The following is a 24954-nucleotide window of genomic DNA, read 5'->3' on the forward strand; positions in this document are numbered from 1 at the left end:
CTTCTCCGTGAGATCTTCCCAACCCAGGGATTGAACCTGGGTCTCTGGACTGCAAGTAGATTCTTTACTGTCTGAGCCACTTGGGACTCAATCGTAACTGGTGATCAGGGACTAAAGCTTGTAGGTGATGCAGTTGGAGAGGTGTGGCACAGGCCAAGAGAAAAGAACCTGGCTTTGGGGTTAGAAGACCTGAGTCTGAATCCTGTAGCCATATTGCTGTGTTACCCTGAGCTAGTTAAGGAACCTTTGTGAGCCTTACTTTTTTCATCTTGGACACAGATGAAACAATTGGAGGATAATAATCTCTGATTCTTGGGGTTGTTGTATGGTTATTATGAGGACTAAAGGAGAGAATTGCATACAATGTCTGGAGCACAGGGGCTGCTCAGGTAATAGTAGCCAGTGTGGTTACTCACACACGTGTCAGCCCCAGGTTATATCAGGAAAGACCATTCACCCGATACCCTGGCCAGTCACATATGTAGTCTTGTCTGTATTCCTGCCCTAATCCTCGCTCCTATGGCCAGAGCCTCACATGAGGCAATTCAACACTTGCACTCCCCACCAAGAATCCTACAATTTGAAACATCCCACTTACTCACCTCTATTCGGTACATTCCTCTGAACATCTGATTCCTTGCAGTCCTCCATATCACTAATACCAGCAGTCCATCATTTCACTAAGAAGAGAGAAGCAGCCAGAATAGAACTTCCACAAGCTCTCACCACCACATCTACCCATCTCTGGCATCTGTGCACAGATGCTGCCTTTCTTCCTGCCGTGATGGGTGCACTGTCTGTGCTTCTGGGTAAGTCAGCCTTGCCACTTCTGCACTGGATCCAGCCCCTCTTCCCTACTCTAAATTTCACTCCTGCAATTGCCCTTCTCCTGAACCTTTAAGTTTTTTCTTTTTCACTGGATCATTTTCATTGCATCAAATATACCTTAACATTTGTCATACATAAAAACTCCTCCTCGATCCTTATCTTTTGTTATCTGCTACCTCTTTTCTCTGCTCACTTTATAGTGTCCTTCACTGGTGTTTGCTCATCACCCTGAATTCTAAATGTCAGAGTGTCTCAGGGTTTGCTTCTCAGAACTCCATTCTTCTCTGCCTATACTCATTCCCAGGGGATGGACACAGTTCCATGACTTTAAACACCTTCATCTTGCTGCCAGATTTGTAGGCCCTCCCTGGACCGCTCCCCTGAACTGCAGAACACAAAACTAGGCACCTGCTTAACATCTCAACTGAATGCCTGTTAGGCATCTTAACCTTAATATGTTCAAAAATGAACTATTGATTTTCAGCTCCCAACTCCCAAACCTGCTCCTTCCACAGTTGTCTCTGAATTCAATACATGGAACTCTGTTCTTTCATTTGCACACATGTAAAAATTTCAGTTTCCCCTTTGTCTCTTCTTTTTCTCTCACATACCGCATCTAGTCCATCAGAAAGCAAAGTGAGATCAAGAATCCTGAAAGGCTGTTTCAACCAGGTCAGAGAAAATTCCTAGTCACCAAACAATACTCCCCTCCAGTGACGAGAATTATTACATAACGTAGGTGTGTTCAGTCTTAATTCAGCAAATATATTTGGAACATTTATCACACTCCAGGCAATGTTCTAGGTGCTAGGGATATAACAATGAACAAAACATTTCATGGAGCTTACCTTCTGCCAAAGGGAGACAGAAAACTTGTCAGATGGTTAAGGAGAAACACTTTTAGGGTAAGGAGATGTAAAAGTGAAAGCAGGAGGCTGTTTCAGGTAGGGTGGTCATCTGTGACTTCTGCAGTAAGATGCCAGTTAAGCATAGATATTTAAGCATTAAGCAGAGTGAGCCATGCAGATATCTGGAAATAAATGATTCAAGCAGGAAGGGGATATGCAGAGGTCTTAAGGTGAAAGCATTCTTGGGGTATCCCAGGAGTAGGATGAAAGAACCTGTAGGGTGAGTGAGGAGGGTATTGGGCTACAGTGAGATTAGAGAATAGGGGTAGAGCATGCAGTCCAAGAAAGACATCTGGGCTTTTATTCTAAGAAGTAGGAAGCCAATGGAGATACATAATGATCCTTTACATTTAAAAGGATCAGCCTAATATCCTTATCATATTTACCAATACTGGACTTTAGCAGGGAGACAGTGGAAACCAGGAGACTGCTTAGAGGGCCTAGTCTATTACCCAGGTGCAGGAAGATGGTACCCATTTAAAATGGTTACGGTGGATGTAGCAGGAAGTACTGAATTTAGAATTCATTTTGAAGGTAGAGCTGACAGGGTTTGGTGAGTATATGGTAATAGGTACACAATTTATATTTGTTGAGTGATGAATACACAAAATATTCTGGGGGTATGTGTGTGCATGCATGCTCAGTTGTATATGACTCTTTGCAACCCCATGGATGGTAGCCTGCCAGGCTCCTCTGTTTCTTGGAGTTTTCCAGGCAAGAATACTGAAGTGGGCTGCCATTCTCTGGGGGTGAGGCAGGACATTTTCCTGACCTGGATGAAATATCCCAGCCATTGACAGTCCACCCTCTGTTTTCGCTCATGCTTATATGCAGCCATCTGATGACTGACACTTTGTTCCCTATCTAGGGAGGGATGTCCTGAACATTGAACACTGCGATATTGTCACTGGAAAATATCTAAAACTCTTAGTAATTGGGATTCTGGATTATTTGTAATTCTCTTGCCAGTTTCAGACCATTTTTCTTTATGCTGATAAAATTGAGCTCCTAGTCTAAAAACCTGGAGCCCAAACTCTGGAACTTGGAGGTCCCACATGGTCCTTTCACACTGTTGACTCATTCCCATTAATTGGAATCTTTGTTGAGGGTTTTCTCTCATTTTAGCAATACATGCTTCTTATTATTCTTCAAATTCATATCGTTAAATTTCTAATTTGTGGAATAATAAAATTGGGCAGAAACTCAGTTATCATTGTCAGAGATTTATAGAGTTCTTCTTTACTTCTGAGCCCTTTACTTCAATTCCAAGGGCAGCAATAATGCCTACCGTGGCCAGGACAAGGGTGAAGCAAGTGAAGTGCCTTGGGTGCAGCACTGAAGGAGGTGTTCACTTCCAGAGCTGAGGATGTGCAGGTGGGCACCTGGGAATGGGGGTCTCCTGAGAAGCTGTGCTCTGGGCACCTTGGGTGCCTCCCTCCAGTCCTGGCCTTTCTACTGCCTACAGAAAAGCATTTTGGTTTATTAGCCGGGCAGCTGTGGCATCAAGAGTAAGACCAGTTCCCCACTGTTTGACCATGACTATTGCAAGAGAAAGCTGCTATCAGAGAAAGCAAATGGCATGGAGAGGAGCCATGTTCTGGGAAGCTTTACCAATTTAGAAATTAAAACCAATGTGAAAACGGTGACGAATATCATGGAATTTTGCTTTGTAATCAAGTCAACAAGCCACTGGTATTCCGTTTGTTGTGAGCTATCTGGATCTAGTCATCCTGTCTATAGCATTTCTATCCAGTTTGCAATTTCTCAGATACAGTACTTAAAAACAGTTTATTCTCCACTGCCTCCTGTGCCTTCTTTTTATATGTTCCAGAAGTTAACAGAACAAATAAATGGCTGCAGTGTAAATGCTTTGGACAGTCAGGTAAGGGCTTATTTTTAAGGTTGGCTTAACAAATTCCATTTTCAAAACAAACCCAAACTGAGTGAGTGATTCTAAATTAGCTCCTTAGTTTTCCTCCCACCCAGTGATAATGCCACTATTAATTTCAATTATTTAGAGGCAACATTAATGTGTGAAACAAGAACAGCGATAAAGACAGAAAGGAATAAATTACTCCCTGCAAGACAGAATGACATTTTGACTGGCACAGAGATTTTTTTTCCTTCACACACTTTGTGCTTTGACATTTCACTTGGCACAAACATCTCACAAATTCTTGACCTATTCTGATGTACTGTTGTTTAGCAATTGCTGACATGACACATTTTAACCTCAAGCTCACTGGATTCCAAATGTTACCTTTTTCTGTCAATCAGGGTTGGATGACCTCCAAAAAACAGTCCAGGCAAAAGTCTGTGTACCTAGGAGGATAAGTGTTTGCTCAGAATAGAGAAAGAGTAGCCTGAAGTAGGATTTGGGGGAAAGGCAGGAAAGAAGGTGTCATTTAGGCAATTATGGGGTGAAAAGAGGAGGAAGACAGATCCCTAGGGAACCTCAACATCTTGAAAGAGACAACAGCCCCAAACATAAAATACCTAGAAATAAACCTAACAAGAAATAGCTGGGGCAATATGACAAAAATATAAAACTTAGAAGAGATTTAAATATTGGAAAAATACATAATCTTCCAACAGAGGAAAACTGTATCATATAAAGATGTCACTTCTCAAATTATCTTTTAAGTATGACTTGACTGCCTCTAAGCCTCACTGACTGTGGGTGCTGTAAGGAGGTCACATTGTTATTATTACTCAGATTTTGCTAGCTTGTTAGGTGTTATTGACATCTTCTATCTCCCAGATCTTTACTGGAGAATAAACCAATTTACAATGCTCTGCTTGATATCCTTTTTAAAGGGTTCTATCATTTAAAAATGCTTTCAGCTGCAAGTAATAAAACAGCAACAATGGTTCAAATAATAAAGATTTTCATCCAGTTTCAGGTATAATGCATTGGCTTACTCAACAAAATCCTCAAGGACCTAGGCTTTTACTGTGTTTCCATTCTTGCCAACCTGAGAAAATTGCTTTTGTTGAAAGAACCACAGCTCCAAGTGTGATGTCCACACATAACCATGTTCAAGTCAGGAAGAAGGGGTGGGCAAAGGAATTTCTTTTTGCAAGGCTGTGTCTTTTTATCAGACAGGACAAATTTTCTAGAACCATTCCCAGGAGACTTCCCCTTAATCTCATGGTCCAAAGCTGGGTCATGTTGCCTGCCAGTCTAGACCAATCATTTGCCAAGGGGGACTGCAACTGCCATGACCGGCTTTGACCAAACATGATTCATTCACAGGCGCTGGGAACATGGCTACAGGAACCAAACTGTGGTTCTGTGAACTATGAAGAAAGGGGCCTGACTGTTGGGTAAGCAGCCACAGCATTTGCCCAAAGAGGCAGTACCCATAGGCATTTGAGAGCCCCCTCACAAGAGCACTGTGCTGCTGGCTTCTCCAGACTCTTCTTTGATCTGCAAGGCAAGCTCTCCTTAGTGGTTGCTCCCAGCCAGAGTCTCCAGGCTCCGTGGCCTCCTGCAGTAAGGAGGGGCAGAATGGCCTTCTCAGTAGCGTGCACTGTGTTACCTGGGTCCCACGACAACAGTCCTGAAGCCAGTCTTGCACAGGTGCTCCTGAAAACAGTTCCCACAGCTCCTGCCTCTGGTTCCTCCTCCATGGTGACTTCATGGGAGTCCCTGCAGGTGGGCTCACTCAATATCCTTTCTCATCTCTCTTCTCCTATCTCCATTCTAGAGGCTGGAAACCAAACATTTTGTAGCCTCCTTTACAGGGAGATGTAGTCATGTGTGTGACAGTTTGGGGTAATGATATGGAAGCAGACATTTGCCAGGGGTTTCTGGAAAAACATTTGCCTTCCTGATACAGGCCTTGGCTTTGCCTTGGATTATAGGGCTACAGAAGTTTAACATGACCTCAGTTAAAGTACTAATGGGATTTTTAGATGGAGGGGAAAACAGCAAAATTATTCTACAGTTTGCCTGGAAAAAGACACAAGTGAGGATACCTAGAATACTAGCTTTATTGGAACAGGGATTATATCAAAGTAATTTCCTCATTATTTCTTCCAGTGCTTTTATGATAAGAGACTTCCTAATTCTGATATTCATGAAATATTTACCTTATTTTTCTGGTTTTATTTTCTATATTCAAAATACTTATATATCAAAAATCACTATAAGCAAAGGTATGAGGCAAGCAACAAATGGGGAAAAGTCTTGCATGGTGACATGGGAGTGTGATATCGGGGGTGGGGTGAGAGCTAGGGTTACTGGAGTCTGGGGTCTCCTTCATACCACAGGCTTGTGGTATTATCATCCCCCAATACAACTGTTGTTGTATATCTCCGGGGCTTTCCTGGTGGTCCAGTGGTTAAGAATCTGCCTTGCAGTGCAGGGGACATGGGTTCAATCCCTGGTCAAAGAATTAAGATCCCACAAACAGCGGGGTAACTAAGCCTGAGCATTGCAACTACTGAGCTCAAGAGCTCTGGAACCTGTGGGCCGCAACTAGAGAGTCTGTGCCCTGCAGTGAAAGATCCTGTGTGCTGCAACTAAGACCAGATGTGTCTAAATAAATAAATATTTTTCTAATTTAAGATTAAGTTTATGATACTGCTAAAAACATTAAAAAAAAGTTAGGTAACTTGTCCATTGTCAAGTGGGATGGACTGAAATCCAATCCAGGTGTTACTAATGATAAAAAGCCAAGGTTTGTGCTCTCTCTACTACACCCCACTGCCAATGAACTCTTTTTTTTTTTTTTTTTAATTCTTCTTTTTTTTTTCATTTATTTTTATTAGTTGGAGGCTAATTACTTTACAATATTGTAGTGGGTTTTGTCATACATTGACATGAATCAGCCATGGATTTACATGTATTCCCCATCCCAATCCCCCCTCCCACATCCCTCTCCACCCGATTCCTCTGGGTCTTCCCAGTGCACCAGGCCCGAGCACTTGTCTCATGCATCCTGCCTTGGCTGGTGATCTGTTTCACCATAGATAATATACATGTTTCGATGCTGTTCTCTCAAAACATCCCACCCTCACTTTCTCCCACAGAGTTCAAAAGTCTGTTCTGTACATCTGTGTCTCTTTTTCTGTTTTGCATATAGGGTTATCGTTACCATCTTTCTAAATTCCATATATATGTGTTAGTATACTGTATTGGTCTTTATCTTTCTGGCTTACTTCACTCTGTATAATGGGCTCCAGTTTCATCCATCTCATTAGAATTGATTCAAATGAATTCTTTTTAACAGCTGAGTAATATTCCACTGTGTATATGTACCACAGCTCCCTTATCCATTCGTCTGCTGATGGGCATCTAGGTTGCTTCCATGTCCTGGCTATTATAAACAGTGCTGTGATGAACATTGGGGTGCATGTGTCTCTTTCAGATCTGGTTTCCTCAGTGTGTATGCCCAGAAGTGGGATTATAAGTGGGATTATACTACCCAAAGCAATCTATAGATTCAGTGCAATCCCTATCAAGCTACCAACGGTATTTTTCACAGAACTAGAACAAATAATTTCACAATTTGTGTGGAAATACAAAAAACCTCAAATAGCCAAAGTAATCTTGAGAAAGAAGAATGGAACTGGAGGAATCAACCTGCCTGACTTCAGACTATACTACAAAGCCATTGGCAATGAACTCTTAACTGAGAAAAGTTAACTTTTCAACAAATAGAAATAATCAGAGGAGTGGCGGAAGAGGGCTTTTGAGAGATATGGAAAGCAGGAAGAATGTAAATTAATGGGGAAAGATGAAAATGAAAGTTATCTATACACATAGTACAAATTGGGTCTAGGATCCTTAGGAACTGGTAGGTAGGAAGGATGGACCCCAAATCTGTGTTGCTTGAGACCTGGGTTGAATTCTTGGTCACACATAGCCAAGCAGTGTATAATGGAAAGTCCAGACCTTTTATATCCAACAGATCTTTGTTGATCCCTCTTCATCACATACTAACCACATGTCAAAACGAGGATAAAACTGAATCCTTAAGTAATCCAACCATAGCCTCCATCAGATTGCAATTTTCTCTTTTCCGAGGATACTGAGGTTGGGGCTGCTGCTCCTGGTGTTTGATTCCTGCTAGATTGCACTCCCAGACACCAGTGCTATATCCCAGCGCCATAAAGCTGTAGGCATGACAGCTTTTGTTGCCAGCAAGAACCCAATAAGCATAATTTAATTCTGGTTGCAAGTATCCATCCAAACTCCATGCATTTAGTACTCTCCACTATTTTCCCTGGCCTGATTCTTTGCATAAAGATTACACAGTGCACCCATAGCCCTCCAGAGAATACTATTTTTTTTATAGGTATACCATATTTAAATGGGAGTGGCCATTGTGTATTGACAAAGGTAAATGCAATTAAATAAAAGCAATTGTGATCATGATGGATAATTTCTATTGGTCCTATTCATATAATAAATGTGAATAGTAAAATCCATGAGGAAATAGTTCCATTTAAAACTAATGTTGCTCAATTTATGGCCAGCTTTTCAAAATCTTAACTTCAATCACTTTCTTACTCAACACAATTATAACCATAAATAATTCAAATTGATTAAATTTGAAAATGAAAAATTCAATTTATGGAAAGTTACAAAGCATAGTCAAATGTGGCAGATCAGATAGCACATGAAAATTGGCTTACGTTGTTTGCAAGGAAATTCTTTTTTTGCAAAGAAATTCTTAATACAAAGAAATATGATTAATTAATTATAAGATTAATTATTTATAATAATAATTATTATTAAAAATAAGATTATCAAACTTATCAATAGACAGAACTGAAGATTATCACAATAACTTTAAAAATAAATAAAAGTGACTGATATGAGAATTTTATATTCTCTTCTTATATTTAATAATAAATAAGAATACTCAATTAAAAATGGCCATATTCTTTCCCTAGTTTAGAATGTTTGCTTTTTATTGTACAATTGCTCTGAGCTACTGCTTTGATGTCTTTAAAAGCTTTAATTTTGCTACAGACCTTGAAATTAATTTAGAAACAATTTGATGTTCAATTTTTTCAGTAAACAAAGAAACAAGCTGGTAAAACTAATCACCGTGCATCAGTATGAACATATTTAATGAGTGTGTATGGGAGGAAAAAACATTTTCTTGCTTCAGATGGTTCTTAAATATTTATAGTACTGTAGTTAAATATGAGCACGCATATCAAGGCATTTCCTGGTACATAGTAGGTGGTTAGGAAATGTTTGTTGAATAAATGATTAGTACACTTTATCAAACAAAAAAGTTTACATCATTGTGCCATATACGTATTCTCCAAAAATCATGGAATTTTAAATATTAAAAAGGTATTCTAATGATGTGTGGAGTATTTACATGAGGTGGTAGGGCACAAAGTCCTCAGACAAGTATGAATCTCGTGTCTGTTTTGTTTGCCACATAGCATGTCAATTCTAACCACCTCTTCCAGATCCCCTCCCATTTCTGCACCTGTGAACTTAAACTCCATTATTATTAGAAAGGTTCCATCCTTCCCCTAGGGAAGCCACATTTTCCATTTCTTATTTTAGAAAGAATCTCTGTTGGATTAGGTGGACTTGTACAATTTTCTTTGGCTTTTCAAAATATAAAACTTTTTTCATTGTGTGCCCCCAGACCTGGGAAAAACCTTCTAAACTCAATTCTACTTTGGTTTTTCAATTTATCCTACTGCTTCTTAGTGGGTCATAACCTTTTTGTTTCCTACATTCATTTTAAGTCTCTCAAATCCATGCAATTTTGTCTCGTGCTTCCTCCAAATGTTTAGTGACCATCCATCAATCCAGCTGCATGCTGGCATTTTTAGAGTTAAAAAGAACTTTATTTTACTAGCACATTGGCCTAACAGATGTTCTTGCTTGAGGACACAGAAGGCATCTCTCCTGCAGGTGGTGTTACCAGGGACCATTAGGTACACTGAGCCAAAAGAGCTTCTGGCGGCTGGGATAGGGTTGAGGTACAATGAGTGAGACCTACAGCATGTGAGGGGTCAGCCAGGAAGTCCCATCAGTTGCTGAAATAGAATTTACTCAAGACTCTTTGTCAGGACACGGGAGGGTGGTCATGGGACCTGGCACATTATGGAGGACCTGGCTTCTGCCTCTCAGCTTCTCTCCTGAGGACTTTGGGAACACCCACACAAATGCCCTACTCACATCCTATGTACTGGATGCTGAATTGTCCAACCATTTCCCCCTCCCCCTTTCCCACAGGTCCACTTTCCTTTCGGCACCAGTCTCTCCTCCCCATCTCCCCCCCATAGCTGGCTGCCTCAAGGAAGCTGACCCTCTTTTGGTTCCCAGGCTGGGACTAATGGGCCCAATGACTCACCCCTTTGTTAGGAAGTGGGTAGTGAATGTGCACGGGGCCCAGTTTGAGTCGGTAGGATTTTACTGTGTTTTTGGGAAAGGACTTCATCGGTTTCTAGGAGAGTTCCTAGTAGCAGCTGACTTTCTCTTTCTATGGCTGCTGTGAATACACAGTCCTGAGGCCTCCTGCCTGAGGAAGAAACCAAAACACAGAGGAGGGCATTGTTGGAGGGCAGAGGAGGCTTTTTCACCCACAATTTGGGAAGACAGTCTTTGTCCTTTCCCTACCTCCTTTCCTTCCATGAAGGGGGACCTAGAAAAAATTGTGCTAAAATACACACAAGATAAAATTTTACCACAGTAACTATTTTAAGTGTACAATTCAGAGGAATTAAGTATATTTGCCTTGTGGTGCAACCATCATCACTACCCATCTCCAGAAATTTACCATTCCCACAAACTGAAACTCTGTACCTGTTAAATATGAAAATGGACTTCTATTTAGTATGTGTGTATGTATGTATGTATGTATTTTTATTAAAGTATAGTTGATTTATGATGTTGTGATTGTTTCTGGTGTACAGCAAAATGATTCGTATATAGATCCTTTTTCAGGAGGCTTTCCTGGTGGCTCAGGGATAAAGAATCTGCCTGCAATGCAGGAGACAGAGGCGATGTGGGTTTGATCCCTGTGTCAGGAAGAGCCCTTGGAAGAGGGCATGGCAACCCATTCCAGTATGCTTGCCTGCAGAATCCCATGGACTGAGGAACCTGGCAGGCTGCAGTCTATGGGGTCGCAAAGAGTTGGACATGACTGAAGCGACTGAGCATGCATACACATATTCTTTTTTAGATTCTTTTCCATTGTGGTTTATAACAAGATAGTGAATATAATTCCTTGTGCTATACAGTATGACTGTTGTTTTAATCTCTTTTATGTACAGTATTGGGTATCTGCTAATTATGAATTCCTAATTTACCCACCTCCTCCTTTCCCCTTTGGTAACTGTAAAATTATTTTCTGTGTCTATATCTGTTTCACTTTTGTGAAAAAATTTGTGTCATATTTTAGATTCCACTTAGATCCCACTTATATAAGTGACATCATATGATATTTGTCTGACTTTACTTAATATGATAATCTCTAGGTCTATCCGTGTTGCTGCTAATGGCTTTATTTCATTCTTTTTATGGCTGAGTAATATTCCATTGTAGCATACTTCTTTATCTATTCTTCTGTCAACAGACATTTAGATTGCTTCCATGTTTTACCCATTCAAAATTGTGCTATTATGAACATTGGGGGATATGTATCATTTTAAATTATGGTTTTCTCCAGGTATATGCCCAGGGATGGGATTGCTGGATCATATGATAGCTCTATTTTTAGTTGTTAAAAGAACTTTCATACTACTTCCCATAGTGGCTGCACCAATTCACATTCCCACCAGCATCAATGTAGGAGGGTTCCTAAAAAGGAAATTTTAATCTGGGTGGATTCCAGGGTGCACACTGCTCCCTCACTTCCTGGAGAAGGTGGTCACAATGTGTTTGAATGTCATACACATAGGGGTGGCTCTCTCTCTCTGGCTTTTTTTTCCACCCACAAAGCAGGAGGATGAGCTGAGTCAATGCCGTCTCCCCGGGGAAGGCCTGGACATCTTGGTCCCTCCACTTCTGTTTCAATGAGAATGTACCACAAGAAGGCTGGTGGTTGGTTGGACAAAAAAAAAAAAAAAAAAAAAAAAAAAAAAATTTGTTGTTTACCTGAAGTTCTACTTTCACTGGACATTCTGTATTTTTATTTGCTAAATCTGGCATCCCTATGTAAGGAGAATGAATCCTATTGAGTGAGGTGACTGGAGACCCTGAAGGACCGCTGGCTGTGGACCCCAGTGCATGGCAACAGGGATAAAGCAAGAAGCTGGCTCTCTCGGCAGAGACCAGCAAGAAGAGAGGATTGTGGGCCCAGCTGAGACTCTATATCTTCATTCCGGTTGTTTGGATGAAACATAAATTACACCTCATACCCCACCCTGAGCTTAGACTGTGGAGGTTGGTAGGGAGAACAGAGACAGAATCCTTAACTGGTTTAGTATTAACCCAAAAAAGATAGACCTGAGGATGTGTGTGCATGGGGAAATGTGAAAGTGACCGAGTTCTGTACTGGTAAGACTGAGTTGAAACGAGAACTTAAGCACTAAGTTCAGTTACAGTGTGATAAAGTCACATTTTCATATTTGAGCCTGGGAGTGAAAATCTGAACCTGCTACAGATTAAAAATTCGGACTGACGAGTATGTCTCCAAGGTCCCTTCTGTACTGACAATTCCATAGCTATAGAGATGAGGCTTGAGGACCTGAAAAGAAAAGTAAGACAGAAGCTAGATGGGGGTTGCAGTATTAGAAAAAAACCTATTAAGTGCCTGGTTACAGGAGACCTAGCAAATGAGCCTGGATGGGAAGAGGGGTAAGGAAAATCATAACTACTGTGCATTTAAGCTGTCCCTGTTTTGAGTTTGCTACTTTTTAAACATTTACAGTTGAGAACATGCTGGAGTTAATTATTATTAGCAGTGAGAGGCAGCTGATTAATGTTGATTAAGCTGATTTAAGAGCTGTTTTCTTAAGAGAACTATGGTCAGGCTTTCTAGGGAACCAACTGGTGAACAAACATGTTTTTACAGGGAGAGCCACAAAGGACTCTCGACACAGGAAGTCTGAAAGCTGAAGGAATTGTTGCAGAGTGCACCATGTTCAACTTCCTGCTTAAACAGGCAGTACATGCTGCAAGCATAGGGTGTCCTCCCTGTTTCCAAAGAGGGTGAAAGGCTTCATCTGGAGCTCCCCAACCCCTGCAGAGGAAAAAGGGTGACTAACCAGTGGGAAAGACATGCCAGCCAGGAAGCCAGAATGGAAACCTTCCTAAGAGAGATGGGAGTTTAGCTAATTTCAGGAGGCTTGAGAGTAAAAGTGATCCAGTGGAAGGGCTAGTGGAGGAGAAATATTTCTTCCTGGGGCCAAGAAAGTGGCTTTGAGCTCCTGCCCAGCCGTGCCCCACACTTACCTGCAGTCAGAAAGCAGACCATGCACTGGTAGGAGCAGGAACAAGCAAGCCTGTTCCTACCCAGTGAGGAAGAAGTGAGTCACAGAGGTTGATGAGTAACTCCCTTTGGCAGAACCATGTAGCCTGACCCAGACAGCAGTGGTGAATTGTCATTCTGGAGCATGGAGGCATGGCTGCCACCCACCAGTATACATTAGTCCTATCAATCAATACTCACCCCTACAAATTTATATATAAAAGAGTGAGTGAGACAGAAGAAGTCTGCCATGTATATCTTTTCTGGCTTTGAAGTCCCATATAAAATACATGGAGGGCTAAAAGCAGAGGTGGGCAGTGGTCATCATCATCTTGCCTTGTATTTTAAAGGTTGCCCCTAGTGAAGAATAATGAGGAGTGAAAATTGAAGTATTGGCTAATCCTGGTATTAAGTATCAGGCTTTAGTTTTCTAGATGGTGGTTTTTGATACCAGAACTTCTGGCAGAGATTTTGTACTAAATCTGGGAAGACCTGTTTGACAGGAAACACCTACCTAATTGAGAGATTTTACCCAAAATTGGAAGGAGTGGGAAGAAATTGGTCTAATAGCACCATGAAACCAGTTATCATGGCAGATAACCACTACAGCACAAAACGAATATGAAATTCATGTGGAGGCATCCAGTAAATGAATTAGAAGCAATGTCCATAGACACTGAGATCTAGTCTGTAAGGTGCAGAATCAGGGAAAAAAAAAACAAAACGTATTCAACATTTTTACACAATGAGGTAAATATAATCTCACAGATATGATGTGCAATGGGAAGAACAAATTGCTGGCCCAGGCCTGTCATATCCACGAGAAGGGTGTCAGAAAAGCTAAAGCCAAGAACAAGCCAAAACTTGCGGGGGGAAAAAAAAAAACTGAAGACAAGCAAAAGATTTTTTTTAAAAAAAACTCTGGAACAAGAAGTACAAGGAGGGTGTAGTTCTGCTGTTCGGGAAATTTAGCACAATATTTGCAGACAATAAAGATCAAGGGAAAGTACATAACAAGGGTAGTGGATTCAATCACTTATAAAGCAAGCATGAAGGCTAAAAGATAAAAGTAGCAAAATTAACTAAAATTACAATAGTTAAAGGATGCATGAAATAAAAAGATGTAAAATGTTATCAAAAGTATAAAATATGAAGGTGGGTAAAATGATAAAGCTTTGGGATGTGTTCAAATTTAAGTTGTACCAGCTTAAAATAGATGACTATTTACATAGAATGTTATATGTGCACCGCACAATAACCACAAGGAAAAAAATTATAGTAGATACACACAAAAAATGAGAAAGGAATCTAAACAGAATGTTAAAGAAAATCACAAAAGCACAAGGGAAGAGATAAAGAGAATAAGAAAAGAACAGAGAAGAGCTAGAAAAACAGCCAGAAACCAAAATGGCAATAAGCACATATCTATCAATAATTACTTTAAAGGTAATTTAGACTAAGTTCACCAATCAAAAGACATAGAGTGGCTAAATGGATAAAAAATAAGACCCATCTATATGCTGCCTCCAAGAGACTCACTTCAGAAGAAAGGACACACAGCATGAAAGTGAAGGTGTGGAGAAAGATATTCTATGCAAATGGAAATAAAAAGAAAGGTGAAGTAGCTATACTCATATCAGACAAAATAGACTTAAAAATGCTTAATGATAAAGGGGTCAATCCATAAAAACATATAACATTTATAAATATATATGCACCTAACAGAGGAGCACCAAGATATATAAAGTGAATATTACTGGATTTAAAGGGAGAAATTTAAAGCAATAAATAATAGTAGAGGACTGTAACACCTTCACTTACACCCAAAGAGTAGATCATCCAGATAGAAAATCAATAATGAAACATGGAATTTAAATGACACATAAGACCAGATTGACTTTACACACACACACACACACATGACATTCTATCCAAAAGCAGTGGATAGTTCACATGGAACATTCTCCAGAATAAATCATATTAGAGCACAAAATTAGTCTCAAATTCAAGACTGAAATCATATAAAGCATTTTCCATAGAAACTACAGACTATACAGATTACAATGATATTAAACTAGAAATCAATCACAAGAAAAACCACAAAAGTGTGGAGATTAAGCAATATATTACTAAACAACTAATGGGTCATCAAAGAAATAAAAGGAGAAATTAAAGAAAAAACCCTAGAGATAAATGAAAACAGAAATATGGCATACCAAGATTCTAAGTGATGCAGCAAAATTGGTTTTAGGAGGGAAGTTAACAGCACCCACCTCAAGAAACAAAAATCCCAAATAAGCAATCAAACTTTACACCTAAAGGAACTAGAAAATGAAGAACAAATGAAGCCCAAAGTTAGTAGAAGGAAGGAAACAATGAAGATCAGAGTGGAAATAAATGAAATACATTAAGAAACCAAGAGATGATAATTAATAAAAGTAAGAACTGATTCTTCAAATTTTCTTTGAAAATTTACAAATCTTTAGCTATATCAACAGAGGGGGAGAGAGAGAGGAAAGATATGGAGAGAAGAGACTCAAATGAATATAATCAGAATTGAAAAAAAAAGTAACAACATCAGAAATGCAAAGGATCATAAGAGACTACTGTGAATTATATGTCAACACATTGTAGAAGAAGTGGATAAATTCCTTAAAACATATAATCTCCCAAGATTGAATTATGAAGAAAAAAAAATCTGAATAGACTGCTTACTAGAAAGGAGATTGAAATAGTAATCAAAAATCTCCCAACAAACTAAAGCTCAGGACAGATGGCTTCACTGGAGAATTCTAGATTTATTCAAAGAAAACTTAATCTTTGTCAAACACTTCCAAAAAATTTAAGAGGAGAGAAAACTTCCAAAACACTTTACAAAGCCCTGATACCAAAACCAGACATGGAAACCACATGAAAAAATTACAGGCCAATATCCCTGATGAAGATAGATGCAAAATCCTTAACAAAACATTAGCAAACTGATGAGAAAATACATTAAAAAGATCATATCCCATGATCAAATGGTATTTATTCCAGGGATTCAAGGATATTCAACATCCACAAATTGATCAATGTAATACACCATATTAATGAAATGAAGGATAAAAATCATATTATCACCTCATGAAAGAAATCAAAGATGACATAAACAGATGGAGAAAATGTGAAATGACTATACTACCAAACACAATCTACAGATTCAATGTGATCCCTATCAAATTACCGATGACATTTTTCACAGAACTAGAACAAAAAATTTCAAAATTCACATGGAAACACAAAAGACCCCAATAGCCAAAGCAGTCTTGAGGAAGAAGAATGGAGCTGGAGGAATCAACCTTCCTGACTTCAGATTATACTACAAAGCTACAGTCATCAAGACAGCATGATACTGGCACAAAAACAAAAACATAGACCAATGGAAAAAGATATAAAGCCCTGAAATAAACCCATGCACCTAGGGGTACCTTATTATCGAGAAAGGAGGCAAGAATATACAATGGGGCAAAGACAGCCTCTTCAAAAACTGGTGCTGGGAAAACTGGACAGCTATGTGTAAAAGAATGAAATTAGAACACTTCCTAACACCATACACAAACATAAACTCAAAATGGATTAAAGACCTAAATGTAAGACCAGAAACTATAAAACTCTTAGAGGAAAGCATAGGCAGAATACATGATGACATAAATCAAAGCAAGATACTCTATGATCCCCCTCTTAGGGTAATGGAAATAAAAACAAAAGTAAGCAGATGGAACCTGATTAAACTTAAAAGCTTTTGCACAGCAAAGAAAACTATAAGCAAGGTGAAAAGACAACCCTCAGAGTGGGAGAAAAATAATAGCAAATGAAACAACTGACAAAGGATGAATTTCCAAAACATACAAGCAGCTCATACAACTCAATATCAGAAAAACAAATAATCCAATAAAAAAATGGGAAAAAGACCTAAACAGACATTTCTCCAAAGAAGACATACAGATGGCTAACAAACACATGAAAGGATGCTCAATGTCGTTCATTATTACAGAAATGCAAATCAAAACTGCAGTGATATATCACCTCACACTGGCCAGAGTAGCCATCATCAAAATGTCTACAAACAATAAATGCTGGAGAGGGTGTGGAGAAAAGGGAACCCTCTTAACTGTTGTGAAGTGAAAGTCACTCAGTCTTGTCCAACTCTTTTTGACCCCGTGGACTGCAGACTGCCAGGCTCCTCTCTCCATGGAATTCTCCAGGCAAGAATACTGGAGTGGGTTGCCATTTCCTTCTCCACTTGCACTGTTGGTGGGAATGTAAATTGATACAACCATTATGGAAGATGGTATTTTTTATTACTTAAAAAACTAGGAATAAAAATATGACCCAGCAATCCCACTCCTACACATGTATCCTTTGGAAACCAAAATTGTAAAAAACACATGTATCCCATTGTTCACTGCAGCACTATTTACAATAGCTAGAACATGGAAGCAGCCTAGATGCCCATCGATAGATGAGAGGATAATAAAGTTGTGGTACATATACACAATGGAATATTCAGTTCAGTTCAGCCGCTCAGTTGTGTCCGACTCTTTGCAACCCCATGAACCACAGCACGCCAGGCCTCCCTGTCCATCACCAACTCCTGGAGTCCAACCAAACCCATGTCCATTGAGTCGGTGATGCCATCCAACCATCTCATCCTCTGTCGTCCCCTTCTCCTCCTGCCCTCAATCTTTCCCAGCATCAGGGTCTTTTCAAATGAGTCAGCCCTTTGCATCAGGTGGCCAAAGTATTGGAGTTTCAGCTTTAGCATTAGTCCTTCCAATGAATATTCAGGACTGACTTCCTTTAGGATGGACTGGTTGGATCTCCTTGCAGTCCAAGGGACTCTCAAGAGTCTTCTCCAATACCACAGTTCAAAAGCATCAATTCTTCTGCGCTCAGCTTTCTTTATAGTCCATACATATAGTCCAACTCTCACATCCATACATGACCACTGGAAAAACCATAGCCTTGACTAGACGGACCTTTGTTGACAAAGTAATGTCTCTGCTTTTCAATATGCTGTCTAGTATTACTCAACCATTAAAAGGAACACATTTGAGTCAATTCTAATGAGGTGGATGAACGTAGAGCCTATTACATAGACTGAAGTAAGTCAGAAAGAGAAAGATAAATATCGTATACTAACGCATATATACAGAATCTAGAAAGATGCTACCGAAGAACTTATTTGCAAGGCAACAGTGGAGAAACAGACATAGAAAATAGACTTATGGACATGGGGAGAGGGGAGGAGGGGGTGAGATGTATGGAGAGAGTAACATGGAAACTTACATTATCATATGTAAAATAGATAGCCAATGGGAATTTGCTGTATGTCTCAGGAAACTCAAACAGAGGCTCTGTATCAACCTAGAGGGGTGGGATGGGGAGGGAGATGAGAGGGAGGTTCAAGCAGGAGGGGATATATGTATACCTATGGCTGATTCATGTTGTGGTTTGACAGAAAACAACAAAATTCTGTAAAGCAACTATCCTTCAATTAATAAATAAATAAATTAAAAATACCATATTATCACCTCAATAGATGTAGAAAAAAATATTTGACAAAACTGAACATTCATGATAAAACCCTTAACAAAGTGGGTATAAAGGGTACCTCAATATAATAAAGGCCATGTGTGGTGAGCCACAGCTAACATGATATCCAACAGATATCCAACTATATCCAACTGGTATCCAACTATCTAAGATCAAGAAGAAGACAAGGATGCCTATTCACACCACTTTTATTTGACAAAGTATTGGAAGTCCTAGCCAGGGCAATTAGGCAAGAAAAGGAAATAAAAGTCATTCAAACTGGAAAGTAAGAAGTAAAACTGTTGTTATTTGTATATGAAATGATACTATTTAGAGAGAACCTTAAAGATTTTGCTTAAAATTTGTTAGAACGAGTAAATGCATTCAGTAAAGTCATGGGATACAAAATCAATATACAGAAATCTCTAGCATTTCTATACACTGATAAACTATCAGAAGGAGAAATTAGGAAAACAGCCGTATTTACAGTTGCATCAAAAAGAAAAAAATTCCTAAGGGTATACTTAACCAAGGAACTGAAAGACTTGTACACTGAACTCTGAAATTGATGAAAGAAATTGAAGAAGACACAAATAAATGGAAAGACATTCTGTATTCATGGATTGGAAGGATTAATATTGTTAAAATGTAATCTACAGACTCAATGCAATCCCTATCAAAATTCCAATAGCATATTTAACACAACTTAAACAAATAATTCTAAAATTTACATGGAACCTCAAAAGGTCCTGAATAGCCAAAACAATCTTGAGAAAGAAGGATAAAGTTGGAGACATCATGCTCCTGATTTCAGACTATACTGTAAAGCTATAGTAACCAAAACAGTATAGTACTGGCACAAATTCAGACACACATCCCAATGGGACAGAGTGAGAGCCCAGAAATAAACCCATGCACACATGGTCATTTAATTTACCAAAAAGAGCAAAGAACATACAATGAAGAGAGGATATTCTCTTTAATAAATGAAGTTGGGAAAACTAGACAGCCACATGCAAAAGAGAAAAAATAGACCTGTCTTTCACCACACACAAAAGTTAACTCAAAATGGATTAAATACTTGAAGGTAAAGACCTGAAACCATAAATCTCCTAGAAGAAAACATGTGCATTGACAACAGTCATTGTGATGTTTTTGTGGCTATAACTCCAAAGACAAGGGTAACAGAAGCAAAAATAAACAAGTAGGACTATATAAAACTAAAAAGCTCCTGCATAACAAAGGAAACCATCAACAAAGCAAAAAGACAACCCACAGAATGGGAGAAAACATTTGCAGATTATATATCCCATAAAGGATTAACATCTAAAATATATAATAAACTCATATGATCCAACAACAACAGAAAACCCAATTAAAAAATGGGAAGATGATTTGAATAGACATTTTTCAAAGACACACAGATGGCCAACAGACACAGACAAAGATGTTCAACATCACTGTTAGGGAAATGCTAATCAAAACCCCAATGAGATATCACCTCACCTGTATTTAGAATGGCTATTAGAGGATAAGAAATGAAAAATGTTGGAGAGGTTGTGGAGAGAAGAGAACACTTGTACAATGTTGGTGAGACTGTAAATTGTTGTAGCCACTATGGAAAACAATAAAGATTCCTCCAAAACTTAAGCAAAATCTGTCATATGACCCAGCTATTCCTTTTTTGGTCATTTATTCACAGGATATGAAAATGCTAATTTGAAAAGATATATGCAGTCCTATGTTTATTGCAATGTTATTTATAATAGTCAAGATAAGCAACCTAAGTGTCTGTTAATAAATGAATGGTAAAGAAGATGTGGTATATGTACAATGGAATACTACTTACCCCTAGGAAAGAATTAAATCTTGCCATTTGTGACATCATGGATGGACTTTGAAGGTATTATGCTAAGTGAAATAAGACAGAGGGTGAAAGACAAATACCATATGATTTTGCTTATATACGTGTCTGAGCCACCAGGGAAATCTCATACACGGATCCCCAAAAACCCAAAACACATGAGTGAACAAAATAAAATTAAAACAAATACATAGATACAGAGATCAGATTAGCAGTTACCAGAGGGAAAGGGGGTTGGGTGGGTGAAACAGGTGAAGGGGGTCAACTGTAGTGTGTGTGTGTGTATGTTTGTGTGTGTGTGTGTGTTAGTTGCTCAGGTGTGTCCAACTCTTTGTGATCCCATGGACTGTAGCCCACCATGCTCCTCTGTCCATGGAATTCTCCAGGCAAGAATACTGGAGAGGGTAGCCATCCCTGGAGATCGAACCCTTCCCTTCTTCCCGACCCAGGGATCAAACCCGGATCTCCTACATTGCAGGTGGATTCTTTACCGTCTTAGCCACCAGGGAAGCCCCAGCTGTAGGGTGACTTGTGGTGATCACTTTGTAGGGTATGCAGATGTTGAATTTTAATGCTGCACACCTGGAATTAACATAGTAAAAAAGTGTTTAATCCCAGGGAGAGAAGTTGAATTGGAAGATGAAGGATATGGGAAGGTTTTCACTTTACATATTTCTGTATTATTTTTTTCAGAAGTTTTATATATTACTTAACAGAAAGAAACATTTGAAAACACATTTAAAAAATCAATCAGGCAAAGCACAATGAATTTAATGGCTCACTTTAAAAATACTGAAATGAACTAATTCTTAGTTTAAAAAAGACCAAGAGAGAATACACTGTTTGGATGTTCCTTCTGTCTCCTCCAAGAAGAGTATGCTTTTCAAGCTCCATAGAGCTTGAAAATACATAGAGGAAAATGAAAGATAGGAGAAGAGATCCAGGCTTCAAATACTTACCTGTCAGGGAAGTGCTTGTTAAAAACTGTTGTTAATTAACTTGGTGCAAAAAATGAAGAATGGTGGAGATAAAAGAGACCTTTATACAAAGGAATTTGAGTACTTGTTTTAGAAGATTCCCTTTATGTAGACTATCCTCTCCAAGCACTCTGGGGAGTATCTGCCAAGCTTAATGACTATTCTGACCCTCCCAACTGCATACCCTTTTAATGCATGGTACAGAGAAAGGGCATAACAGAGAAATCTGTACATTACTACAGATCAAGGTCAAAAGCCCTACCAACTTCCCATTCTCAAAAGCAGGAGCAGAAAAAGTGGGAGGGCGATAGGGGGTCGTCTGGTCTTGGTGGCAGGAGAGAGAGCCACCATATCATTCTCTGCTAACCTGACACCTGTTTTCAGCAGGTGACTTAATCACTAATCCCTTAAAATAGATGCTCATGACTTAGCAGCAGCAGCATTCCCTAAGCATTCTGGGTTTCTAGTTTAAAAAAAATGCTCTTTAATGATTTGTTTTAAAGAGCCATACATTTTCATAGTATGAAATTTGGAAAATATTTTGGAAAACACACAGAATTAAGAAATCAAAATTAAGAAATTTTCTAGAAATAGCCTCTGTTAATATTTTCTGTTATAGTGTTTATTATTTTTCTCTGATAATAGTGGGATATACATAGGATTAAATTTTGGAAAATAGAGACAAACTTACAGAATAAAAGAAAACTTCCTGTAATTTTACGACTGCTGATATTTTGATCTTTTTCCCTCGTCTTTTTACACACACACACACGCACACACAGGTAAATTTTAAATAAAATGTAAATCATACAGTATATGTAGTTTTGTATCCTATTTTTTTATACTTAATGTTATATTGAGCATTTTTCTTGTCATTAGTATTATTCAAGAACATGATTATAATTGGTCATCAACTATTTTATTAGGTAAATTAGCCACAGTTCATCTAACCTGTATCTCAGTGAAGTTTGGCTTGTTTCTACTTTTTTACCATTTGAAAATAATGCCATTTTAAACATCCTTGTATAGAAATCTTCACCAAGGATCAGTTTCTAAAGGTTGAGTTTGTAGGTCAAAGACCATGGACATTTTTCAGGGTTTTAGTACATACTGTAGCCTTGTCCTACAGGAAGGCTGTGCCCTTTCACACTCCCCCAATGAGCAAGCCAGTGCCCATTTCTTGTCAACTTCTATTAGATTTGTGGTTTCTGTCTGAGAGGCCTTCCTGCTTTGTGCAATCCCATCGCACCACTGCCATCTTGTGTTCTCCCTCTGTGGCTTTTCTGGGAGAGAAAGTCCTTGTACTCTTTGAGACACTCCTCCTATATTCCTCTAAAGACCTTCACTGCTCTGAGGTCATTTCTAAGTTTGCTTGGAGGTGATGTGGATTCCCCTCATTTGACCAGCTTGACAATTCCTGTCCTGCCCTCAGCTTATAACTTGTCTTCTCTGCAAAGCCTCCACTGACACTCCAGGCTTGTTTAAGACCCTCTCCTTGGTACTCCCCTCAGTCCTTCCCCTGTCAAAGTTCTTGTCACACTGTATGTGTGCTCAGCTGTCTTCCCTCCAGATGTGAGCTCTCCGAGGATACAGATGTGTGTCTTTTCCTACTGTTCTCAGTGCCTGACGCTGCACTTGGCTGATGTGGATGTTCCAGGGATGCTGAATAAATGCTTACTTTATTTTAAAAATTCTTGAATGCTCATCTCTATTTCCATACCATGTATTTTATCCTGAACCCCATAAATATTTACTTAGAACTTTTCTGATTATATAAGCATCTTGTAGTTCTATTTATTTAATCTTATTTTTTTCTAGCTTTATTTATGTATAATTCACACATAACATTGTGTAAGTATAAGGTGCACAGCATGATAATTTGATATATATATAAATATATGTATATATAGTAAAAGATGATCACAATAAGCTTAGTTAATACATTTATCACTTCACATAGCTACTATGGTAGGGTTTCTTTATTTTTTTGCTGTGAGAACTTTCAAGGTCTACTTTCTTAGTACTTTTCATGTATGCAATGAAGTATTGTTAACTATAATCACCAGGCTGTATATTAGATCCTCAGACCTTATCCTAGTACAAACTTGAAATTTCTACCTTTGACTAACAATATCCAATTTCCTCACCAACCTCACCTGCGCCCCCTCCCCCAACTGGCGAACACCATTCTCGTCTCTGTTTCATAGAGTTTAGCTTTTCTAGATTCCATATAAAATGTGAGATTACACATTATTTGTCTTTCTCTGTCCTTATTTCACTTAGCACATGCTCTTAGTTTTCATCCATGTTGTTGCAAATCCTTTATTTCTTATGACTGAATAATATTCCATTAAATATATATGTGTATATATATATATTTTAATCCATTTATTCATTAGTGCGCCTTTAGGTTGCTTCCCATATTGGCTATTGTAAACAATGCTGTTATGAACGTGAAACAGTATTTGAAATAGTGATTTCATTTCCTTCCACTATATACCCAGAGTGGAATTGCTGGATCATATGGCAGTTTGGGACTTCCCTGGTGGCTTAGAGGGTAAACGGCCTGCCCGCAATGCGGGAGACCCGGCTTCGATTCCTGGGTCGGGAAGATCCCCTGGAGAAGGAAATGGCAACCCACTCCAGTACCCTTGCCTGGAAAATCCCATGAACAGAGGAGCCTGGTAGGCTACAGTCCATGGGGTCGCGAAGAGTCGGACACGACTGAGAGACTTCACTTTCTTTCACTTATGGCAGTTGGTAATTTTTTGAGGGAACCTCATACCATTTTCCACAGTGGCTGTGCCAGTTTACAACCCCATGAACAGTGCACAAGAGTTTTGCTTTTGCGACATCTTTACCAATACTTGTTATTTGCTATCTTCTGGATAATAGCCATTCTGGCAGGTGTAAGGTGTCATCTCATTGTGCTTTTGGTTTGCATTTCCCTGAGCATTAATGGTGAGCATCTTCTAATGTGCTTGTTGACTATATACCTTCTTTGGAAAAATGTCTATTCAGGCCCTTTGCACATTTTAAAATTAGATTATGTGAGGGTTGGTTTTTTTTTTCTTTTTTTTTGCTATCAAGTTATGTATTAACAATATTATGTGAATTAACCTCTTGTCATATATGTGATTTAAAATGTTTTCCCCTATTCTGTAGATTACTTTTCATTTTGTCAATCAACCTTTTTTTTTTCTTTTTTGCTGTTTAAACTAAAGAAGCTTTTAGTTTGATGTGGTCCCACTGGTTCATTTTTGCTTTTATTGCTTGCGCTTTAAGTGTCATATCCAAAAACTCCTTGCCAAAATCAGTATCAAGGAAATTTCCCTCAATGTTTTCTCCTAGGAGTTTTATGATTTCAGGTTTGACATTCAAGTCCTTAATCTATTTTGAGTTAA

The 24954-nt window shown here is 38.8% G+C and overlaps 1 long non-coding RNA gene across 2 annotated transcripts in view; it reads left to right on the forward strand.

The window, feature by feature from the left end:
• Positions 1-24954, forward strand: part of LOC122445301 — a 68242-nt gene that overhangs the window by 11981 nt on the left and 31307 nt on the right. The window contains exon 3 of one of the 2 annotated variants that reach the window (XR_006270505.1): positions 2987-3253. The exons of the other annotated variant lie outside the window; for it this stretch is intronic. This is a non-coding gene — a long non-coding RNA (uncharacterized LOC122445301). Of the gene's footprint in view, positions 1-2986; positions 3254-24954 lie in introns of those variants that run through there. 2 annotated transcript variants of the gene reach the window in all.

Source organism: Cervus canadensis, chromosome 7 (assembly GCF_019320065.1).
Source record: "Cervus canadensis isolate Bull #8, Minnesota chromosome 7, ASM1932006v1, whole genome shotgun sequence".
Taxonomy (NCBI): domain Eukaryota; kingdom Metazoa; phylum Chordata; class Mammalia; order Artiodactyla; family Cervidae; genus Cervus; species Cervus canadensis.